Source organism: Micropterus salmoides, unplaced genomic scaffold (genome assembly GCF_014851395.1).
Source record: "Micropterus salmoides isolate LMB-PRFRI ecotype aquatic unplaced genomic scaffold, ASM1485139v1 Ms_hic_scaffold_2073, whole genome shotgun sequence".
Classification (NCBI taxonomy): Eukaryota; Metazoa; Chordata; class Actinopteri; order Centrarchiformes; family Centrarchidae; genus Micropterus; species Micropterus salmoides.
In genome coordinates this window covers 16,264-35,638 of record NW_024041233.1, presented here as the reverse complement: position 1 = coordinate 35,638, position 19,375 = coordinate 16,264, and the positions used below count along the sequence as shown (strand labels likewise).

Below are 19,375 nucleotides of genomic sequence, written 5' to 3'. Positions count from 1 at the left end.
TCTATTGAAACTAACCAGAAATGTTGTGGCATCAGGTCACTTTCTGGTTCAGGAAGCAGGTCAACAGAGGCTTCCTCTGACCGATCAGTGTGGTTATGGTCTCCTGATGCTTTGATACCTGTGTTTGAGAGTAATGATAAAGTTACTGTAGTAAAAGTATAGTTTTCTACTATTTTAGCAAAGATGTAGTCTCTTGAATAGAAATTAAGAGAGGTGAATATGAAATTTGCCTATATTTCTCTGCTGAAAGTCTTTGTATTCCTTTATTTATTCAAAGTTACATTAGTTCAAAAACCTGAAGATAAAAGAACTACTAATAACTGATGATAGTAACTCTTGGTTTAGTGAGATATTGAATAAATACCTATACCTTATAAATAATAAATAATAATGGTATTTACTAAGAGAAAAAAATATGGTTATTGCAATACATTTCTTTTTACAAAGCCCACCTGCGGTTGAGTTGCTCCATCTGCTGAATGGAGTTGGAACGGGTCAGGCCCTGCGGGGCAGGAGGTCCAGTAGACGCTGCCATGTGGTGGTTCTGTTCACATGGTCCACAAAGAAGATCCTCCCGTGGCTGTCGATCCGGGCCTCCCAGTCTGAGAGGCAATTAATAATGATATACAGTAGGTGTGGAATGCCTCAGGGGAATAATGGAAAAATAAATACTAGCCAAAAATGAATGACAGATGATACCAACAAATAAATCTAAAGTATGCTCTGGGAGGCAAAATGAGAATGCTAACATGCTGATGTTTGGCAGGTATAATGTTTACCATGTTCATCGTTTTAGTGTGTTAGCATGCTAACATTTGCTAATTAGCACTAAACACAAAATACAGCTGAGGCTGATGGGAATGTCATTACCTTTTCAGGTATTAAGTCATAATCCCAAGTATTACATCTGTACCAAACTTCAATGCAATCCATCAGATCGTTCATTTCATTCAAAACCGAACCCATCAACTTAATGGTGGCGCTACATGAAAAGTCATGGGGATCACCAAAATGTATAGTTTGGTCTTTGGTTCCACGAATGAAACATTTTCAGCAATTATCAGATTTTAGTGTGGAGTCAGTGGACCGACCTACTGACTGACATTGGCATCCCCAAAGTCCAGCTAGTGTGGCAACAAGAAATGCAAAACTTCCGATAATTTTATCGACATCTTTGTTGTAGCCATTTCTCAATATAGGGAGAGACTTTGCTGTGTTAAGGTCAATAGTCATTCTTCGGGTCATTTGGGATTAATTTGTGGTCCAAGAATTGTAGTTTTACTCAGGATCAATCAGCAGGACATGGACACCAAACACAGATGCATAAACACAAAGACACGTTGCTACACACAGGCGGTGACATACAGATACGACAGACAAACAATACGGTGCATGCAGACACACACTCACTGGGAGGTAGAGGTTCGTCCACACGTTGGTATCTGTGGATGTCATGACGCACAGAAGGAAGTGAACGCACAGGATGGCCATTGACGTGAGTACCTGATCAGAGAAAACAGGCAGAAGGAATTTGTCTTAACATGGAGACAATGATAAACAGTAAAATCCGTCCAGAACGCAAACTGAGTAATTTCAAAAATGCATTTCTTCGGAATTCAAAAATGTACTCTGCAAAAGTGAAAGCTGACTTGTTTAAAGCTGGGTACCTTCCTCTCCATCTGTTTCTGTGGTGACTTGGTCTGAATCAACAGAATCAGCCTCCTTGTGTGGCTTTGTCCCCTCCCCTTCCTGTTCTTCAGCCACGCCCCCCGCAGCCTGCAGGCTCAGCCTCCTCACACTGATCCCCTCTTGCACGCCGGCTGGGGGAACTCCTCCTTCTGCCTCAGTAATAACGGCTTGCCCACCCCCTTCATCGTCTACAGCTTGATTTGTCGGTGGGGTGCGGGAAACCACATCTCCCCCAGGATCTATGGCCGTCTCTGCTCCCTCCTCTGCTTCCTACAAAATAAAAAAAACTACTGTAAACTAGTGTAAAGAGTGGACAAAATGATCTATAAAAAATCAAATCAGCCTCACTGACAGGGCTTTATAGTGAAGTAGGTAAATCACATATACAGTACATTGATATGTGTTGTGGAAATTATATTCCTGGTGAGGGGCTGAGCAAATAATTGAGTTACCACAAACCGTTGTCTTTGAAGAATTTATTTAACAAAAGAGAATAAACAGAGAAGTACTACAACACAAATCAGCTGGACCAGAGGTTCTGTCTCCTAAGACAGTCACTAACGTCTGGCCCCAAACAAAGGGATGTATCATGATTTACAGTCTAGGTTTCTATGTTTTGGGGAACAGAGATCCTCTCTCGGCCTTGAATGAACATTCCAGGAGAGGAGAGGAACAACAAGAGGGGGAGTACACCAAAACAATCTCACAGCTCTGACCTAAACCCTAGTAAATGTGGACGGACTAACATAAGGAGTATAGGAGAGGAAAGGTTAAGGATAAAACACAATACATAATAATAATAATAGTAAAAGAACATACATAAAAGATTAAATGTAAGAGGATACAATTTTCTGCCATAACAATATGCAAGACATTCACCACCCAAATGGCAGCTCTAACATGAGGCACCTTGGTTCCATCACCAAGGCAACAAAAAAAAGCTGAGAAACATGTTCATCAAGTTTGTGCAAATGCAGTGCGTAGGCGCATGAGCTAAAAGGAAACAATCATCGAACAGTTGTCCAAAAAGTAGAAACAGATAACTGGTTCCCACTCACAGCACACAAAACTATCTCCAACTAACTGATCGCTTGAGAATATGCATTTAACACCCTATATTATAGGTGTAATGGTGGTGTTACATGTAGTAAGGTGGTGTTGCATTATGGCGCAATGTCGCATGAAAACAGTTAGGACTAGAACCTATGTGTGCACTGTGGGGACAGTAATGACACTCTGCCACAGCAGAGTGGACTGTGGGGTTTACTAGCTTACTTTTTAGAGCTTAATAGATAAGGGATTTTTGAGGTTGATACCAAAACTGATTTTAAAGGGGGAAAAAATCACAGATTACTGATATGGTTTAGTGTAGCTATGAAGCTAGCTATGAGACTCATGTTACCGCCTTGTTCCAATGGATTGATCTCCAATCAGAAACACTTTTTACTTGCTTATCAAAAAATGTCAGCAATATTTCACTGCTAATGTATAACATTAACAAGTAAGATAATCTTGTCACAGAGAGTAAAAGACTCACTGAACAGACTCAGTCCATCACTGTACTGTTCTCCACTGAACTGCAAAATGACTGGGAAGAGATGCTCTGATGCTTACCTTGCAACCTGCTACGTTACTGACTCTACTGACAAATCATAGGGGGCTAGCTACCTCGCTTACTAAGCAAACAGATGTGAGATCATGAGTGACATGGCGGTTGTCAGGGACAGGGTTAACGTTATATTACTTATATTGAGAAGGGGAAATGATGGGGTCATTGTTTATTATATTTCCAGTATGTATTTCTGCACCACTGTCTGCTCAGCTGTGATGCACTCTGCAATATGCTGCAGACAGTGCTGACTGAGAGAATAAGTCAAGTGCGCTCTGCTGAACAAACTACGTGATGACACCTTTTCTAAATCACCCAAGCATCGTTTTCTGTGTTGTGTTTTTTTCAATTTGGTGCATATCAGAAAACATACATGCCAATAGCGATATATCTGTGATAGCATAACATAACATAACAGCTGGCAGTGTTGCCGGTGATGAACTCACAACTGCCTTGTTGGTCTGTGCTATTTATTAGAGACCAATTCGAATTTTCAAGACAATTTTTTAAAGATCTGACCTGCTAATTCCGATTTAGCATTTGTGAAAATTTGACCAGCACAGAAATATGTGAGGCTGATCAGCCTGGTCACCTGTCATGGCATCAATTAAGAGTAGTTAACTAAGAAGTGAAAAATGGTCTACAGGGCACCTTTAACAAACACTGATTATTTCACAACTTGCTAAATTTCCTAAAAAAACATGTTAAAATATCCATTTATATGTAATCTGTGTGTGAAATATACCTATTCGCAATTAACACTACAATACAGACAATAGCGCTGAACAATTCAGTTTAGTGACTAGTAAAATGCCGGAAAATTAATCAACAACTATTTGATAATTGATCATTTAAGTCACTTATCAAGCATAAGCATTCTCAAATGTGATAGTTGGCTACTTTTCTCTGTTTTTTAATCATTGTAAATCATTATTATCGATTAATCAGAAAAACAATCCTTAGTTGCAGCTCTAATAGGGACCATTGTGGTTTGTAGTAATACATATACAGAAAGTTGAATCTTGGGTTGTGACCATAAAAAGATAATGAACTCACCACAGCAGTAGTCAACGTTATTGGACAGCTCTCTGATGACGAGAATACTGTCTGTGGGGCTGTTGCCATGGAGCAGGTGTCAATCTCTGAGGAGGGGTCCTCACCTAGGCCCCTTTCTTCCTCATGCACTTCACCCTCTGGCATAGTGTTATGGGACACAGCCTCTGTGAAAGGAGCCTCCTCCACTTCAGAGAAGACGTCTGGCTCCAAAACATCCTCCATGTCCAGACTTGCCCCCATTTCTAGGGCCATCTCTGCATCAGGGGGCACATCGTCTGTCGCACCACCTGCACCCTCGGGCGACTCCTCCGCCACAGAGGGCTCCAGCTGCTCAGGCTCCTGCTGGAGCTCAGGAAAAGGGTCGTCTTCATCGGGGCAGCTGACATCTGGAGGTTCTCCATTCATCAGCAGCGGTGACAGCGGCACCGGAGTGATGTCATTGGCCCCGGATCTCTCCTCGTCCTCGTCTGAATCAATGTGCAACATGGCACTGAGCCTTGTGTGTGTGGGGAAGCTAGAACGCAGTTTAGGTGAGGCCGCACCCAGGGGTCTTTCACCAGGGCCTTTGGGGGCCTCAATAGCATCCAGGCCTTCAATGAGTGACCTCTGGAGCATTTCATGGCTTGACAAGCTTTCGGGCTCCACAAATCTACCCTGGGCTCCAACAACAGGCAGCTCCTTTTCTGGGAAGGCTGTGGCCCCACCTTCCCACATGTTTTGGGAGCCCTGGGAGCCGGTAGGAGAAGGGCCTGCCGAGATCACTCCCGGAAGATGATGGGGCAGGTCCTCATCATCGGATGGAGTCCTGGAGCTCCATTCAATGATGACATGCCAATGATAGACTCGGGAGAGGCCCCTACAGCAGGCAGAACGGGTTGAATTTCCATGTTTAGAAAGACAAATTTAGAGAAAATACATAGTGTCAAAATACAATTTAAAGGCAGATTTACCATCAGGCCCAGTCGAGGTGAGCTCCACTTTAAACTGCAACTGGCCGCTTACATGTTCAGTGGGTAGGCGCCGACACAGGGAGAAACTCACAGGCTGGACTCTGGACAGCCAAACAAAGAGAAAAACAGATCCTAACACCATGATATCTGTGACGGTGCCCGCATCAAATATGAGTAATTAAGCGGGAAATAAAATATATCCTTCTGACTAAACTGAAGCTGTAGCTGTCTGGTGTTACATACAGGTATATGTCTGTGTGTAATTCTGTGAGTGTCTGTATGTTTTCCACCTACCCGGGTATTTTTTCAATAAGCCTCTGCACAGGGATAGTGAGCTGACCAAGGAAGCGTTTGATGATCGGTCGACTTTTCGCAAACTTGTCCTTTACTTCGATGTACAGGATGTCTGTCATTAGAGCTACAAACGTGTATTTCTGCAGAGAGGAAAAACATGCAGTCATTACATTCTCAGTTGTGTACTGACAATACATTGTTTGAAGGAGAACGTGTGTGGATATGTCCTCCGAGTGCTGATGCTCAGTGAAGTATTGTAGTGTAGTGTATAAAAGCCTAAACGTCACCTCTCCGTGCCAGACGGGGTTGGTGGTGTTAGCGATGATGGCTGATCGGCGTTCTTGTCCGTGGTGGCTGAAAATGGGGAAGACGCTTCTCTTCCCCGGGTGGATGGACATCTTCAGGTACGGGTCCGGATTGAAAAACATGCCCTTCTTCAGGCCAGTGGCGCGTAGATCTGCAACAAAGCGTGTGAAGAAGAGAGGGTTAAATACTAGGAGAACTAAAAGACTAATGCTCTTTTCTCTGCGAACAAGATTTAAAGTCTACAGACGTGCTGGCAACTCTGTCTGGCTGCACTTAGTTTCAGCAATGCTTGGATGTAAATGTTAATTGTAATGTCATTACAATTCATCAGGTAGGGATCACTGATGTCTTTGCCAAATTTCCTGGCCGTCCATCCAATATTTATTGAGACATTTCATTCTCATCATCTGCACATCCTCTGGGAACCATAAATATTTTAACCCAACTTTGTTGCAATCTCTCAGTCTGGACCACCATGGTGGACCAGATGACAGACTGACATTGCCATCTCTAGAGCCATGCTAAACCATTTTCAAGTTGCTATTTAGTACGAAACAGCTGGATGGATAATGACAAACAGAAGAAACCACTGTGGTTGAGAAGATCTCTATTGTCATGTCATGCCATTTTATTTCCCTATCCCCAACCTAACGCAACCCGAGTCTATTAACACAAAATCGGGGATCACCCATCACATTGGCCAATAACTCCCAAAACTATCCCTAACTGCACCAGAGCACTCCCAGTGCATAAACCTCTTCCTGGTTTATTATATTTTCATCTGGAAAAAGGGTAACTTGGGTTGCAGCAGGGCAAAACAGCTAAAAGCCATTCCTGATGCAATGCATAATTAAAACAAGCTGTACACGTACATACCGGTCTTTTACTGTAAACTTATTTTAAAAAATCCTGATACATACTGACATATGTAGAAAACTGACAACATTCATTTTTTCTGTCAGGAAAGCACCTCTTTAAATTCCAAGACTACCATGTTACCTGAACACTACGGAGCCCCTGAAGTCCCATAAGATTATATCAATTATCTGGAGCGCACAAGTTATTATCTTGTTCCCACAAAATAATAACTTGTTCCCACAAGATAATTATCTTGTGCTCAGAAGCTGATAATCATCTTGTGCAAACAAGTTGATAATTACATTGTGCACACAAGATAATAACTTGTTCCCACAAGTTATTATCTTCTTCCCACAAGATAATAACTTGTGTGCACAAGATAAAAAAAAAATCATCTTATGGGACTTCAGGGGCTCCGTAGAAAACAGCTTTAGTTTACTCTAGTTTATCCCACAGGACTGTAAGACAAACATGAGAAGAGAGCATCACTCAGCTAAAATACAAATGTCTGTGTTTAAATTAACTTTAATTTAATCACCTCACTTTTTCTTTGACTTGTTATTGTTAATGTCTTCCAACACGTCAACCTCTCAACTCACCTGTCAAAGTAAAGCTTATCAGTTTTCGTGGATGTTCAATGCCCACCTGCTCTGCCAGCCCCTCCACCTGAGAGAGAGAACCGACAAGGTTACACTCCATATACCACAGACCTATGACAGACCTGTGCTCGTCCTACTAAAGTCACATAAATCTAAATGCTAATACAGTAACATAAAATGTACTGACTATTTGCCCGCCAATTAAGTGGATGGGATGAAACATGATATAAGCAATGACGGACCTGCCAGCTTGAACCACGGTGAGGCAAAATTATTTAAAGACAAAGAGTTTTTGAAGAGTACTATACATTTTCAGATAGATTTCTAACATAACAGGCAGTCACTGGTTTTATACTCATTTCAGTTCAAAAAACAAATTCGCAGAAACTAGAATGGGGTAATTCGGGTTTACTTGTTGGTGCATTCGAAAACACAACTTTGAGTCAGGTGCTGAACAGCAACTGTTTAATGTAACTAAAGACAACTACAACAATACTATTCTTTATCTTCACCCTAACACCTAATTTTCACCATAATGACAGAGCTACGCCTGAGACTCTGAATGTCTATATCTCACTCACACACACACACACACAGACCAGGACTGCTGGATTCTTCACGGTGATACAGGGGGTCGTGGCTCTCAGGGCGCCGCTCACTCCATGGTAGTACTTGAAACAGATCTTGGTCTCAGCTGCAGAGGAAGCAATTATGGAATGTGGAAGCAGTGCAAACATTATCTGCCTATTGTTGGCCACAAAACCGAAGTTGAACTGTAAACTGTAGAGAAGTCCAACTGTACTGTGTTTTGAATACATAATATGGTCTTAATTCGAAATATATCATAAATATACTGCATTGATTTAAGGCTTTTTATGTTTTAATGAAATGAAATATTCCCATGGTAACTTACGCTCCATAAAGTAGGGCCCAGGCTCCAGTCTCCAAACAATCTGACCCTTCTGGGTGCCATTCACCCCTCGGTTCTTACAGTCCCACACATTGGACGGATTGGTTTCATCTGGAGAAGAGGGTTAGATGTCAGTTAGATGTTGGAGTGTGTGTAAGTTCTGGAGTTAGACAAATCACGCTCTTGCTGTGTTAACATTTCCCGATTTGAAACCAAAGAATGTTACATTAAACAACAGATGACAGTGTTTAAGCTCTGGATCCTGCTCTTGCTATGAAAAACTGCAACAAAGCTGCATCTGTTCAGTCTTTTAATATGTTTAGTCTGCAGACTTTGTCTTCCAAAACACACGTTTGCCTTTAATCAGTGAAATTCATTCCCAAAATAGCCTCCCTACAACCTCTATCCAGAAGGACAAACACCAAACTTCCTCTGAGTTAAAAACAGGGAGGGGGAATTCCGCTGTACGTAGCACTTTCGCACACAGATTAATGAAGCACCACACGCTGACTGGTGGAGAGAGTTGGGGGAGGAGTGTGTACAGTATCTGTGTGTGTATGTTTGAAGGGGAGTGGAGGAGGGGAAGGCAAGTTGCTTCTCATTGAATGTCTGCTTAGTCGATGAAAGTGGTAGCCCCTCTGGGGTATAAGACCCTTCAGCAGGTAATGAAGTCCTGGCGGCCTTATGATCGATATGAAGTGACCTGACGCCCCGCCCGGCACCAGCAGTTTACACTATCTCTTTCTCCCATACAGCATTCTTACCTACAAGGGAAACGTTCAGGAAATTTAATCAACTCATCCAGAAAGGTTAAGTCCTGGAGGTCATCAGAACTGTAACTAATCATTTGGTAAACAAGTTAAAGCCATCATGAACTACATTCTATTTTTATTTTTTTTATCAAAAAATTGCACGGTATCCAGAATATACTGCCATCTGTTGTACTGCAGGTTTGTCTGACCTCTTAGAAGTCAAAGACACCCATTGTTTTTAGAAATCCATTATCCATTACTAACACAACACATCATGCTGAACAGCTCACAGGCTGCATGGCCTGCAATGGCCCTATAGAGAGCTGAAATAAAACAGAAAAAAAAATCTCTTTTCTGTTTCAGAAGTAAGAAAAGCTAATTCAAAATCTCACTGACATTTGTAATAACACAAATACCTACGAATCCAGTTTTGGGTCATACCTGTACTGTACATCTAATCAGCTCTTTATTATGTGAGCAAACCAGCATAGAATTCATAGATTCTTAATAAGGAATGTGCTGGTTATACACTATTGCTCCTGTATTACATTTCACCACGATGGACAGATCTGCCTGACAGTTTGAGCCTGATAGCCTCTTCAGCAAACAGGTCAATGTATTGTCCCCCCCTGTCAAATTCCTGTCTCTAAGCAGGATTAGCAAACATTATTGAAGACCACCCCATTTGCCCCAGAGACGTGCATGCTTTGTGATGGTGTGTATGTTATTGTATACTGAGGCAGAGCTGTTACATGTTGAGTCAGCCTCCAGGCCTGTGTAAAGTCTCAGCAGCTCCTTTTGCAGTATTGACTTGGAGTTTGAAGCTCCTGCATAAGACTCTACCTGGCTATTCTCAGCTCCCAATAATAAAACACCTGGATCAGCTGAAAGGCTTTAAGAACAGGTAGGGTCAAGTCAGCTCAGGTCCTGGATGCCTGCAAGTTTTCTAGTTAATAGTTAATAACATGTTTCTGATTGCATATTCATAATGCTGCAATTCACTAGGAATTTATCACACAATCTGACATACCCCAAAATGTTACGCGATAAGAAGTTATTAGGTTCATCTCGCACAGTGCGACATGCAATTAACCTGCAAAACTGCTGTTCCAGCCAGATCTAACCTACAATAATCCCAGAACATAAAAAAATGAATAAGACAGCAACAAGCAGGCCTTTCATATCTGCATACCTTGCATATTTATTATTAGGATGCTTTGTCATTTTATTATTAGGATGCTTTGTCATTGCTTTATTGGTCATCATTCAGACCTAAAGAATTTCATCTTGACCTCAGACTTGTCTCTCACTAACTTGAGATCTGACCTCAACATATCCTAGTTGACCAAAAAGCAGCTCTACTAGCAACTACATATGTACAAATCATCATCTCACCAATGTGGTACAGCCCAATCCAGTCGGTAGCATCCACTTCCTCCTTGATATCCCAAGAGATGACGAGGTTCTGGCCACGGTTCAGCGTGTACTCCAAAGTGGACGCCGTTAGTGAGGACCGGCTCTGAGAGGTCACCAGATCTGTGTCACTGTTAGCCCGCGGAAGCCCGATAGGACTGCTGACAACAGAGACGGTATCCACGGCAGCCCCGCCTCTCTCCGCCAGGGTTCGCAGATTCTCCGGGCTGAGTGTGTGCCGGAGGTGGGGGCTGCGCCTGCGTGGAGCCGACAAGTGTTCACGGCCCCCCACTGCGAGGTTGGGTGGATTGTGGGAACGGGTCCTGGGAGGTAGGACTGCCGTGGCGAGGGAAGGACGCATGTTGTACGATCGGTAAAGAAACAACGAGGAGATGATGAGAAGGAGCTTCTTATCAGTTGGGCTGGTCGTCAAAGTGATGGCAAATTTGATGCATTTTCCCTGTTGACTCAACTTAAATCCTCATGTTTGAACAGCGAGAGTTGGTTTGTCGCAACTGGAAACATGTGGGAGCCTTAGAAATGGCGTGATTCCCTCTCCACAGAAGCTCACATCATCGAAACTTTTGGTCCTTGCATCATAACAGGCCTGTCGAAGTAGAACTATCCTACAACAGTCGCCGTGTTCGCCCCTCTTATTTCAAGTTATCCAAAGGCAATGGGAATCTAAAGATGGGGAAAGAGGAAACAGAGAGAAAACAGTAAGAAACAACATTGCTCCCACACAACAAAAACAATGATTGCATGTTGTGTGTTGCAATCAACAAATGACTGAACAATCATTAGTCACCAGGAGGGTTGTTTTCTGTCAAAGAACCAACACAAATAACCCAGCACAACCATTTCACTCCATCCTTTCTTCTCGGACAACCCTTCTAATGAAAGAGGAAATGGATGTGAGGAGGGCTTTGACATGTGCACGATTACTTTTATTATTTCATTTGAATTATGTTTTTATTAGTTTATTGCTCACTAAACACTTAAAGTCTTCTTGGTGGTACAAACAGACTGCCTTAGTTAGAAGAGGGAAGGGAGACAGGCAGCTGTATATGCCTCCCAGGAAGCTCTTTAATCAGCAAATGCCAGTTTGGAGACTGTCTGGGGAGTGCTGTCAGAGTCTCAACCAGAGCCATTTTGTTTTTAAAGGAAGGATGGCATGTGACTTCAGAATCTAGCCAAAGGCAGCTGGTTTTAGACGGGCTGAAAAGCAGAGGTTTTTTTCCCCAACAGAGAATAGGTTTGGTAATATTCAGCTAATATGTGCCTGGTGCAGTCACTGGAAAACCATGTGGGCTGCAGTCTGAGCTAAGCCCTGATAACTTTGGCATTTTAAGTGCACAGACGTCTCAGAAGCTGAGCCGTTCAGCGATGCTTCCTCTGCAGGCCTCAGTGTGAGGTCTGCACTGTATGCATCATGTATTTAGTAAAAACCTTTGGATTGTAAAGTTAATAACCTTCAAATAAGTAAACCTGAAAACCCAAAAGCTCAACATCACTCCAGTTCAAATGACTGAACAGAACTGTCAGTTTACGCCCCCACTTATATTTGCATATTAAAGGAAAGTTCTACATTTTGGGAAATACGCTTTATTGCTGAGAGTTTTGCCTAGATGACAAGATCATTACGTTTCTTATATCAATGTGGTAGCAATGAAGCCAACCCCGGCAGCCAGTTAGCTTTGCAGCATAAAGAGAAAATAGGGGAAAACCTGCCTGATTCTGTCCAAAGGTAAAAAAAATATCTCACATTAACTAACTCTCAAGCTCTACAACTGTATTCCTCTTTTGTTTAATACAAAGTCTGCGATGTTAAAAGAACTGTGGCTGAGCGCAGGAACTTTTCTTCAACTTGGTACCATTAAAAATATCCCAAATTAGCTATTAGCAGTTCCTGTTTGAAGTGTTCCCATAGATGTACAGACAGCTATTACTACTGAAGATAACTTAAAAACATGATGATTCGCAGGCAAGTTCGGCAGTCGAACGTCATTCTTCTGTGATTTCTAAACTCATTTATGAATTTTTATTCAAGATTAACATTAGCGATATAATGTAGAGGGTAAGTCGCACTAAATCTAAAAATATGTGTGTAATGTCTGTGTGTTGAGATTTGACTGAGAGCCATTTTTGACAGACTCACTTCAGTTTTAAAACCCCTACTTTAATGTTTACTTTGTTTTTAATAGTTATTTCTGTTCTTCACTTTGTCAGAATGGTTCCCTCCACTGCATCCACTAACAACGTTCCCTGCCTCATCTATCAAAGTAACAAAAAGAGCAAAACTGAGGCTCATGAAAGGTTAAAACCACAAGCAACTGCTGAGGTGGATGTCTCCTCTAGTCAGTTATATCATCCATTTTCAATCCTTAGCTCTGCACTTCCTTTCTTTACAGTCAGATTTGTAATAATTTTCCATGAACAGAGCCAAAAGGTAAATTGCGTGAGTATGACTGTGGAAATTCTGCATGAAATATTGTCTAATCTATTGTATATACTGCTCCTGAGCTTCTGAATCAATTCACTTTGCATTTTGAACTGACTGAACAGAAATGATGGACTGGCCCCTGCTCTGATGTATGTGGATTGGCTGTGTTTTTCCTGATAGCCAAGGTCTTACATTGAAATAAGATCTGCTACATTTGACATGGGGAAAGCCTGGACGCCCCTGATTCGACAAGATTACCAGAGCAGCTCCATCACACACACACACACACACACACGCGCACGCACATACCGCATATAGGGATTTATGACAGAATAAAACCTTCATCACAGATGCAGGAATACGTAAATCCTGCTCATGTGTGCGCAAGGTCTTACACACAGTCACGTAGCAGCAGCAGGGAGGGGCCGTTTCCATCAACAAGCCGAAGCTTACTCAGTTGAAGAAGAAGCAAAAATAAGTGTATATGTAACTGCTGAGTTATGTAAGTGCCAGGCACTGTCGAAACCTGATGTGGAGTGGGAGATGCAGAGGCTGCAGTCGTCCCACTCAAAACAGGGGGGAAGAGGAGTCTACAAGCAGCACAGACCAGAACTTGACCTTAGGAGAGGGCATTGAACAATCTGGACTCACTCCACTGCCTTTTCTTCTAAAAGCCATTTCCCATTATAATCCACTGATCTGCACAGCTTTGACCTGAAGTGGGATTAGTGATTGATTCTCAGGAAAGGGACAGATAAACAAGGGGTTATATGATTACCCAAAAAGGAAATTGTGCTTCTAATTCTAACCATTCTCTGGGATGATGTTGAATTTGACACCTGTCTTGCAAAGACAGTCATTTGAGTACTGTTCTGTTATTAGGCACCAAATACTCTGTACTCTGCACCACTGTGCTTTGAATACATAAAAGAAACACATCTACTGCAGAGGATCTGATGGAGCAAGTCAGAATGTGCTGGATTGTTGTTTTCTTACATTTTGTCAAAAAGCATTTCTTCAGAGAACATTCCTAGAACAGGAAGATGATTTCAAGGTATACTACTACTATACTATACTACTGCAAGTGCATGTTTGTGTTTCAATGTGTCTTTTACTTCTAAATCTGGCCTAGCGGCTAGTGTTGCACCCCCCTCAAATACAAGATCAAATAGAGTGTTCAACACACAGGGTGAAAAGCTGCAGCAATGTGCAGTATGAAAAACAAATGTGATTTTTTCAAATTAAACCATGTCCAAACCACATACACACATTCATACACTGGCGGAACAGCCGCCAGAGGCAATTCGGGGTTCAGTATCTTGCCCAAGGACACTTTGACATGCAGTCTGGAGGAGCCGGGATTGAACCACCAACCTTCCCATTAACGGGCAACCCACTCTACCTCCTGAGCCAAACCACAACAGCATCTGTAAAATAAAATAACAGACAGAACAGACTACTTGTTTACACACATATCACCTTAAGGAATTGTGATGGGCATATTTAACTAATTTCTGGCATTTCTTGGAAACAATGAAAGAAAATAACAAACAGAGACAAATCAGTAATGAAAATAATCAGTTTCAACCTGTGTGTTTTTGCCAACTGGATATGTGTTGTGTGCTGTAGGTGCTGTGATGTTAGTAACTTGCTTTTCTCTGTTCCTGTGTGTGTGTGTGTGGGTGTTAGCAGAGGGACCCCTCTGTGCCCCTGTGGAGGTGACTGCTGCACTTTACAGCCTGACAGAACGGGCACCTTGGGGAGCTGGCACACACACACACACACACACACACACACACACACACACACACACACACACACACACACACACACTGAGGTCTTATTGCACCTCACCGAGACAGAAAGTTAAGAACAAAACACACAACCAGCACGACAAAGCATTACACAATGCTGCTCGAAAACACCACACACACATTCTTGTCCATGCTTATGCAAACAGCATTTCTGACTCAGAAGATGAAAATACATTCTCTTCACAAACTATGTCCTCGCTGAGCTTTCAACATGAACTTAAAGGTGGATGAAGACTGAGCGGTCCACCTGACTACCGCTCCTTGCACTGAGGCCTCACAGGAGGTGCAGCTTTATAAGCCTGAAAGAACACAGGCCACAGGGTCGATGCCAGAGTGTTCCCACTTCCCAGAAAAAGTGCAGCCCTGTCCCGCTCAGGTTGTTTCTCTAAACACATCGCCCTGGGAGAACATATCTGGGATGAGTCACTCCTCGGGAGGTATCCCTCTACGACAGAAATGGCATTTACGCTGGAAGACTTATTGATATTGCGCTCTCCAAATTTAGAATGCTGACCTTTGTAGTTACGTATGGATTTGTAAAAGGCAGAAAAAACTGTATACAGACATATACAAAGTATAAAGACAGATCTGAGGCATTTGAGCAGACTACTGTCTCTTTTCTTCAACCTATATTTAAGAACCATATCTAGAGCAATGACTGTGGGGACAGTCTATACAAATTCAGGTTGTACAGCACGTGCAAATTGCACAAACCCACTTTTAAATTTTATATCATAAAAATCAAATGTACAAAGTATCACAGGCTGTATTTTGGGGAAATGTATATCAAATCATGCACAAAATATCTAGAATATTTCTATTTGATGGAATGGTGCAGTCATAAAAAAGTGGTGAGTATTTCACTCATTGTAAACATCCTACCGCTTCAATGAAGAGCTCAAACACACATTACTGTATATATTACTGTCAGACAGCGTGGAGTAAGATCAACCTTAAAACTACTTAAATAGAAACAAAATGGCTTGGAAAATGGGTTAATGATGGATTAGTATTGACCTATACATGAAGCAGACAGCGACATCACTGCAAGGTGACACAACCTCTATGTCGCGCTTCCATTTTAAGTCCTGACTCATTGGCTAACTCAGTTTCTTCCAAAGGCTTTACAGCCTGTCAAGTCAGTGAAGCCTTACGACTCAATAAGGATGTGTTTTTAATTTGATAATTAATCTCTTTCTTATCACATCACTTCCACTACACCAACATCCAAAACGCAAGCAGTGTCTTAACTCACACTCCACAACTCTCTCTAAACAACACAATGAATGCTGAACAATTAAGGGTGCATCGAGGGCTGGGTGTTGTTTGAAATGTTTTGTGGTGCCAATACAATACCTTTGTTTCAGTTCTGACAGCCAAATACCTTTCTAGGGAAATTAGGGCTGGACGATATGGCCAAAAATGTTATCACGATAAAAAGTTTTGTATCTTTTGATATCGATAAATATCACGATAAGTATCAAATCGTTATTTCTTTCGAGTTTAAAGGCTGATTTTTGCTACTGAGTGAATGTTGAAAAAAACTGATGTTAAATTGTGGTTTAAACCTCTTTAGGGTCAACTCTTGATGCTAAACAGTGGATCCCTTCACAAATCAGATGTAGAACATTCAAAACAATTATGATAAAAGCTTTGTCAACAAATATGCATGAGTAAAGTTAAGTAAAAGCCTTTTTCCTCAACAAAATAAAAATTTTAATAAAAAAAGTCCTAATTCGTTTGTTATTTTATATTGAAAAAAATGATATCACGATAATTATTGTTATAGTTTTATTGTATAGCCCTAAAGCCATTTTTCATGTAACAAAAGGAAGCCAATATTTTTAACAGCAGTTGCATGTAGTCTATCCACAAGCAGCCATGCAGGCACCTAATAAACTAAATAAAATGCAGTGTAAAACGTAATAAAATGCAGTGTAAAAGATTAAGTAGTCGCAAAACTCTATGCACTAATACGAATTCATTAACAATGTACGATGTTCTGCTCTAACAGGAGTAAGAAAACTAGCGAGGGAGTCAAGAAGATGTCAATCAAGAGCAGTTTGAACACATACACACATCCTCAAGAAGAGGTCGAATCAGGTAACATGAGTGAAAACACCTGTGTGGGTGGACCAGTCTGCAGGGGTTTCCACAACACGTCAAACGTGTGTGTAATAGAAGGTGTGTTCAGGTTCAGGTGTACTTTTTCTGCATGTTTACAGTGTTTTTAATATATTAAAGGTTGGGGTCAAAGAGGATGGCTACATATTCTTAACTTGGGTTTGATTCCCACTGTGACCCATCCACTGTTGTGTCCCTGAGCAAGACACTTAACCCCTAGATGCTGCAGAGGAGTGTGACCTCTGACATGAATAGCAATTGTAAGTCGCTTTGGATAAAAGCGTCAGCTAAACGAAAAAATGTGAAACGTGCACAGGACTTCATGACATCTACTTAAAAACTTCACATGTACACACATACTCAGCAGTTATCAGACAAATCTGCAGCTGACATTATAGGTTCTGTTCTCCCCTTTCTGTCAATTCTGTCAAGTGAGGAAATTTGGATTTTTGTGATGATCTGCTGCAGCGAAAATCTAACAAAACTGTATTTCTGCTTGTACCAGGCCATCTCAGGTAACATATTTGCTTAATGTTTCATATTTTGTTTAGAAAGCTGTGCATGTTGGCACTTTTCAACCAAAAAAGCAGATCACATTAGGAAAATATAAGCAATTTATGCACTGGGAGATCTCAAAGGGCGATTTAGAAAAGACACTGCAGGCCCATATGATAGGATTAGCCTATAGCACTCAATCTCACTTATGACCACCACACCACATTTTCTTATTATATATAAATGCCGGTGGGGTTATTTACAAGTCGCTAAGTGATATTAGTTCTATATGAATATAAACACAGGCCACTTTCTAGACTAAGGCATCTCAGAGCAAAAGAGACCAGAAGGTAACCCCCGCTTATGGCAAAAGCGCGTCAGCAAAATCACCTTACATAACAGTTTGTCTCCAACTTTAATCATTTCAAATCAATCTTTGCGCTGCCGAAGCCGCGCACGGTCGCTTTGCGCACATGACTGAGCAGGCCATGTAGGGGCCGCACTGGCGGAATGTGCAGGTGTCATCGCTCGCTATTGGATTACTGTGGGAATTCCCTACGTCATTTTCTTTTTTATGCATCTCTTTCACAAGACGCATTCGTGAAACCAAAATCGATCAATTATTCCCTTCAGTACAGAACCACAACAAAAGCAGGTAACGCGACACGCATGAGACTGCGCTGCGGTTGTTTAATGACAGATTGGGCTGCTTTGAGCATCACCGTCATCATCATTATCCCCATCACTTCGGGAAGCCATGAACACCTACGCGGTACCTTCATTCCTGACGGCGCCCTGGTGGCAGAGCTTACCTTTGGCGCAGGGGGTGCAGGATGGAAGAAAACGGTGTACGGGCGATGGCAGCGTTGGCACCAGCACTTACTCAGTGGTCTCTGCACGGGGATATCACGGTTTAGGTCGTTATCCCTGCAGTCCAAATGAGGAGAGGCGGGCGGGGTGCCGCGCTAGGGCCCCCCCCTCCCTCTCTCCCTCTCAGATCCCGAGCCAGGGCAGCTTTGGGCTTGGAGTCACGTATCGAGACGGTATCCCTCTGAAAAGCTGCGGCGCTGCAGAGACACTTCGGCCCTCTTTGGTAGCAGCTTCCAGAGGTGTGCGCATAAACTCCACCAGCACCTCCCTGCACTCTGTCCGCACTGGAGGCTGCTGCTGCTGCTGCTGCGGGCTTCAGGCGTGCATCTCATACAGGCATCGCATGTTTAATCTCGCTCTCTGCATCGCAATGTGCTGCAGTCAGTGCCGACGTCCTCCCACCAGTCCCAGTTGCAAAAAATCTGACTGGGCAGAGCATGCAACCACTGTCAGCCCCCCCCCCCCCAAAAAAATAAAATACAATTAAAGCTGCAAGCAGCGTTGGGCGGGCCCTCGCACTTGTAAGCGCGTCCGCGCGTGAGCCGGCCGAGTTGCACATTCTGGAGCTCTGCCGGTGCGGCTGTGAATTTCCTACGCGGTTCCGACACCGCATGAATGTGCTATATGTCAGTTCCTGTGTCCCCTATGTGGAGCTACATAGCACTTGCCGCTATGAATATAAATCGGTATTGGCGTGTAGATGTCTGCGGGGTGGGAGAGTTATCAAGCACGTAAAGTTTGTTTCAGATGTGACCATGTACACTGAACAATAATGTACACAAACAATAAAATAAATTCCTTGCCTTGTTGTTTATGTGTACATACAGAGGAAGAATGTGAGAACAGCACACATTTCATCGTTACTGTGTGTTAGAGCATGGGAGAACAGTGGATACTTTTAATACAGCCCACACCCCTAATACTGTGTAACTATAACAAGTAGAGAACAGAAGAAAAAGATGTTCTTTCTTTACAACTGTCTGCATAGCTTATTCATATTGTGTAATGAATGAAAATAAATAGGCCTACTAGGCTCCTCTCTACTTTGACATTTAAGATTAGCTTGTTTGATCCACCTTCATACACATGTGACATTACTGTACAACTTGAGAAAGGTGAGTTGTTTTCTGCTCCAGCCTGCCTAAAAGAAAAGCGTTTTTGGGATGAAATGGACTTTATTAGCTGCTGCAGTG

At 42.3% G+C, this 19,375-nt stretch overlaps 1 pseudogene; it reads right to left on the bottom strand.

Annotated features, from left to right (window-relative positions):
* Positions 1–15: 15 nt before the first annotated feature.
* LOC119915337 lies at positions 16–18,635 on the bottom strand (annotated as a pseudogene).
* Between the last annotated feature and the right edge of the window lie 740 nt (positions 18,636–19,375).